Below are 6,112 nucleotides of genomic sequence, written 5' to 3'. Positions count from 1 at the left end.
GTTTGCCACTTCATATGGGCTACTTTGGTGCATTTTACCCTAAACAGGGACGCTGTCTCATGGAACCACTGTGCAACCCCAAGTGAGGAAATCATGACAGTTCTCACTTGTGAACCCAGACACAGGCCCACTTCAGCTGTCACCACCTGCCTGATGGTTTGAAATGTCTTCTCCATTCGGATCCAGTTTTCTTTTTCTGGAATTTCTCCCAGGACTTTCTCTTATTTGGGTAACCTTGATGGATTTAAGGAGCACAGACAGCTCCAATCTGAGTGGTATTTCTATATGGCTTATGTCACTGGGGCTGTTTTCAATGTCTGTCCACGTTGTGACGTCCATCAGTCCCTCATTCACTTTTTCACGGTGACTAAACATAAGAACTTTGACCCCTTAAAACATCACAGGTACACAGTTCTCTGGCCTTAGCTGAGTTCCCACGGTTGTACATCATTCTCCAGAACTTTCTCATTCTCCCTGAGGGAGTCTGCATGCATGAAACACCAACTCCCCATTGTCCTTTCCCCTTGGCCCCTGCAGCCACATCCAGCTTTGTGTCCCAGACTCCTCATCCAAGTGGAATCAAACAGTATCTTTCCTTCTGTGACTGGCTGATTTCACTCAGTGTAATGACTTCCAGGTACAACCCGTGTTGTAGCCTGTGTCAGAACTCCCTTCATTTTTAAGGCTGAATCGTGTTCCATGGTGTATAAACCACATTTTGTTCATCCATTCATCTGTCAGTGGACACTTGGGTGACTTCCACCTTTTGGCTGTTGTGAGAAATGCTCTGAATAAGGGTACTTCTACTTTCAGTTTTTGGGGACATATAGGCTGCAGTGGAATTCTGTGTTTGATATTTTGAGGAGCCACCATAGTTTTTCCCACAAATGTAGCATTTTATTTTATTGCTTCATAGTGATGAAGTCTTGGATATAAGTGAGGTTCAGTGGGGTGAGGTCCGGACCTGAAGACCAAGAAAGAATTCTTGAGACATCTTTGGTGCAAAATGATGGTTTGTTAAAGCACAGGGACAGGACCCATGGGCAAAAAGAGCTGCTGCCCCAGAGCTGTGAGGAGTGGTCCATTATATACTTGCAAGTTGGAAGGGGGTCAGGGATGGCGAAAGTCTCTAAGGTATTTTGGAAGAAAGGTTTCCAGGACCTTGAGGAGCTAAGCTATTGTTGGGAAAAAGTTATTCATTACTGGTAATAAAACCTTTGTCCTGAGACCCTTTAGATGTATATCAGTGGGCCATATGCTTGGGAATGATTGTCAATATGTATCTTGGAGGCTTTAGAGATAAAGAAAGTTTCAAAAAGAAGGATTGTTAAAGTAGACTTAGAGGATCCTGGTAAGGGGTAAGGGTCGGTCAGGCTAGGATTGCTCTTTGTCCTTAGCAAAGCCTTAAGGTGTAGGTAATTGAGTCACTAGAGAAATGTCATCTGCCTGTTTCAAGGGCTTGTCAGTGGGTAAGGAAATTTAATATTTGATTTCTTCTGCCTCTGTTTCCCACATCGATAGGGCAGAGCAAGATAGCCATTTATGGATCTACCTCATTTTATTTATCCTTTCTCCGTGGATGGACATTTGCACAGTTTCTGGGTTTTGCCTATTGTGAACACTGCTGCTATGAATATTCCTGTACATTTTTGTTTGTTTGTTTGAACCAGTGTTTTCAGTTTTGGCGGGTATATATCTAGGAATGCAGTTGTTGAACCATATGGTAATTCTGCTTTGATCTATTTGAGTAAATAACAAACTGTTTTATATGTAGACTGTGCCATTTTTCAAAGCAAGGTTTAAGGGTTTCAGTTTCTCAAAAAATTTGTTGTTTTTAGTTTTTTCTTGATTATAATGATTCTACTTGTGTGAAAGGACATCTAACTGGTTTAAATCTCCATTTCCATAAAGATTAATGATGTTTAACGTCTGTTCATGTGCTATTCATCATTTGTATGATTTCTCTGGAGAAGGGTCTATCCGAGTCCTTTGTCCGCTTGTACAAATATTTCCTTCCATTCTGGAGGCTGTCTGTTCGCTTTCTGGATAGTATCTTCTGATGTACAAAGATTTTTAATTTTTTTTACATTACTTTTTTTTAAGAGTGAGTGAGAGGGAGTGTGTGAGCAGTCAGGGGCAGAGGGAGAAGGAAAGAGAATCTTAAGCAGGACTAAGCCAAAATTAAGAGTCAGATGCTTAACCAGCTGAGCCACCCAGGCACCCAGGAATGATTTTTGATTTTGAGGATATTATTTTGTCTATTTTTTTTTCTTTCCCTTCTTATGCTTTGGTGTCATATCTAAAAGCATTGTTAAATCCAAGGTTATGAAGATTTATCCCCATTTACTTACTCTAGAGTTTATAACTTTACCTGTTATATTTAAGCCTTTAACTTATTCTGTGTTAATGTTTATTTGTGGTGTGAAGTAAAGGTCCAGTTTCATTCCTCTGTACCCTTTGTCTAGCACCCTTTGTTGAAAAGACCATTCTGTCCTACCACTGTATTGGTGTCCATCCTTTTCAAAATTAAGAGGATCATAGATGAAGGGGTTTATTTCTGGGCTCTCAGTTAAATCCCACTGATGTGTGTGTGTGTGTGTGTGTGTGTGTGTGTGTGTGTTTAAGATTTTATTTACTTATTTGACAGACAGAGATAACAAGTACGCAGAGAGGCAGGCAGAAAGAGAGGAAGGGAAGCCGGCTCCCTGTTGAGCAGAGAGCCTGATGTGGGACTCCATCCCAGGACCCTGAGATCATGACCTGAGCCAAAGGCAGATGCTTAACCCATTGAGCTCCCAGGTGCCCCAGTCCAACTGATTTGTATGCATACTTTAAAAATTTATTTTAGTTTATTTATTTATTTTAAAATTTTTTTGAAATTTAAATTCCATTAATTAACATATAATGTATTATTTGTTTCAGAGTGTGGGCATTCCTTTATGACAGTATCACAATGTTTTATATACTGTTGCTTTGTATTAAGATTTGGACTTTGGAAGTATGACCTTTCACCTTTAATTTTCTTTTTCAAGATGATTTTGGCTACCTTGTGGTCCCTTAAAATTCCATATGACTGTTATGATTAGCTTGTGCATTTCTTCCCAAAGGCCTCTGTGAAATTCCTTGGGGACACATTGAATTTCCATATTGCATTGTGTTCTGTTGCCATCTTATCAGTAGTATATCTTTTCGTCGCCATAGGGTGTCCTCAGATTTATTTAGGTTTGCCTTACTTTCTTTCAGCAATGTTTTGCAATTTTCAGCGTACAAGACTTGCACCTTGATTACATCTATTCCTAAGTATTTGGTCAGTGTTGATGTTCCCTAAAATGGAATTGTTTTCTTAACTTCCTTATTGGATGATTCATTGCTAGTGTATACAAGTAAGAGAGATTTTTGTGTATTGATATTTTGTCCTGTAACTTTGCAGAATTAGGGAACTGGCTGTAATATTTTTTGTCGACTCTTTAGGAAGCTTTCTGTATAAGATGCTGCCATCTCTGGTCTCTGAATAGACCTAGTCCTACTGTTTCCTTTCACATGTGGATTCCTTATCTCTTGCCTTGTAGTTCTGGGTAGAACTTTCAGTACAATACTGAGCAAAGAGTGAAAGCCAGCATGATGGACTTCTTTGTGATTTCAGAGCAGAGCTTTCAGTCCTCAGAATTGAGCATGATGTTTGATTAGGGTTAGGGTGGGGTTAGGATTAGGGCTTAGGGTTAGGGTCTCCCTGTTCTCTGCTGTACAGAGCCCATTCTTCTCCAGTAACCAGTAGTGTGATCTTTTCAGAACATAACCTTTGAGCCTTTCTGTGATCCACTCCCCAGCTGCATGTCCTCTCCAGCCTCACCTCTCCCACCATATATATCCCCCATCTCCATGGGCCTCCCAGGTGTGTGGTCATCCCACAGGTGCCTTGGGCCTGACTCCAAGCCTTTACATTCTCTTTGTCCTCTGCCAGGAGCACTCTTCTCTCCCCCTGCTTCATGTCTGGTTTATTCCCCCATTGGCTGGACCTGGACTTGCCCCCCAGTGACCTAACTTGTGTCTGCTGGGTGTATGTGGTCTTGTCCCCTATTTAAATGTAGTTCCCACTTTCCCTGTGTGAACGATTTACTAAGCTGCCAGGTGTGGGGCATGCACAGGGAAGTAGCCTTAGTGCCTGTGTGAAAAAAATCACACATGTCTCAGGACACCTGGGTGGCTCAGTCATAAAGCATCTGCCTTTGGCTCAGGTCATGATCCTGGGGTTCTGGGATCAAACCCTGCCATGCTAGGCTCCCTGCTCAGCGGGGAGCATGTTTCTCCTTCTCCCACTCACCCTGCTTGTGTTCCCTCTCTACCTGTCTCTCTCTCTGTCAAATAAATAAATAAAACGTTAAAAATAAATCAGTCTTAGAGGGGCTCACCACCCTTGCTGACAGTGGGGAACCTGCTGTCCCCACAGGTAGCCCCTCAGAGAGACAAAACTTCCAACTTCTTGGGGTCAGGGAGATGTAGACCTGGACCTGGAAGCTTCTACTCTTGGATTCACTGCTGGGGCCCAAGGAAGCCCCTTCTTCTTCCAGCGGTCCTCTTTCCCCATCCCTGCCCATGGGCTGGATCTGACTTCTGATCTGGGGGAGTTTGAGGGTGACTGCTCCTAGGAATAGCAGTGGTTGCCTGATGGACCTTGTCAGCAAGAGGCCCCGTAGCCTTCACGGGAGGACCCTCTGGGGGTGGAGACAGCTTTTTGGGGGCCAGTGACAGCCAACTCCAAGCAAAGTGAGGTAGGAGGCCAGCCCTGTTGATTCTAGCCAGTTTGTAGGCCATAGAAAGGAAGGCTCTGCCCCAAGGTGCTCTGCTCCAGGCTGGTGGGGACAGGACCTGCAGGGGGTCAGCCAGGGGAGGGCACCTGCAGGGTTTGCCTGGGAGCTCGGCACAGGGGGACTGTTCCTGGCTCCAGCATGCTGACTGTGGGGTTGGTTTCCTGCCTCTGAAGCCTCGGGCTCCCTTTTGTATGATCGGGTGCTGATGGCCCCCACCTCTGGGAGCAGAAGGTAGGGAGCCCCACAAGCAGACTTGCTCGGGAGAGGCTGGGAGAGTGTTGCTTAAAGCAGCCCAGGGCCTGTCCCTGTTAAGAAGGTGCACATGTGGGGCGCCTGGGTGGCTCAGTGGGTTAAGCCTCTGCTTTCGGCTCAGGTCATGATCTCAGGGTCCTGGGATCGAGCCCTGCATTGGGCTCGCTGCTCGGCGGGAGCCTGCTCCACCCCCCCACCCCGCCTGCCTCTCTCTCTCTGTCAAATAAATAAATAAAATCTTTAAAAAAAAAAAAAAAGAAGGTGCACACATCCATGGCCCCCAACTTTGGGGTCCTGCCGCCAGCCTATGACAGTGACCCTCCTCCCGCCTTGTCTCTCGTCACTGTAGATAGGTGGTCTTCCTGGAGCTGTTCCTGCAGAGGGCACAGAAGCCCATCATGGTGGGATACAGGGTCACTTATTAGGTCTTCACTGACCAACAGGCTGCAGGGCCGTTGTGCCCCCCCCCCAGGAGGGCTGGAGGGTGGTGGTCCTTGAGGTCCCCAGCACCCTGCACTGGCAGGATGTGCCCATGCAGCGCATGGCGATGGTCAGCTGCTTCTGTGAGCAGCACTTCCTCCATGAGGTGGATGACCTGCTGTGTGCAGATGTGGACATGAAGTTCTGCGACAATGTGGGCATGGAGATCCTGTCCTCCCTCTTTGGCACTCTGCACCCCCAGTTTCCACCAGATGACCCATGAAGACTCCAACTACCAGGGCAGGCCACTGTCCCAGGCCCACATCCCCAGAGACCAGGCGATGTTTACTACATGGGGGCCTTTTTTGGGGGGTTGGTTGGTGGTGGAGGTTCACCAACTGACCTTGGCCTGTCACTAGGAGATGGGGGTTAACCTGGCAAATGGGATTGAGGTTGTGTGGCATGACAAGAGCCACTTGAACAGGTACCTGCTGAACCACAATCCCACCAAGGTGCTATTCCCAGAGGACCTGTGGGACCCCGCAGTGGCTGGGCTGCCCTCCCCCCACCTTTATGAAGAAGCTGTGATTTGGGCGGTGCCCAAGAATCAGCAGGACATCCGGGACTCATGA

General features: G+C 46.2%; 1 pseudogene; it reads left to right on the top strand.

Annotated features, from left to right (window-relative positions):
* The first annotated feature begins 1,116 nt into the window (after positions 1-1,116).
* LOC116858418 lies at positions 1,117-6,112 on the top strand (annotated as a pseudogene).

Source organism: Lontra canadensis, unplaced genomic scaffold (assembly GCF_010015895.1).
Source record: "Lontra canadensis isolate GAN:19392208 unplaced genomic scaffold, GSC_riverotter_1.0 scaffold3, whole genome shotgun sequence".
NCBI classification, from domain to species: Eukaryota; Metazoa; Chordata; class Mammalia; order Carnivora; family Mustelidae; genus Lontra; species Lontra canadensis.
Note: the sequence above shows the minus strand (reverse complement) of the source record. Positions and strands in the feature narration are given on the sequence as shown.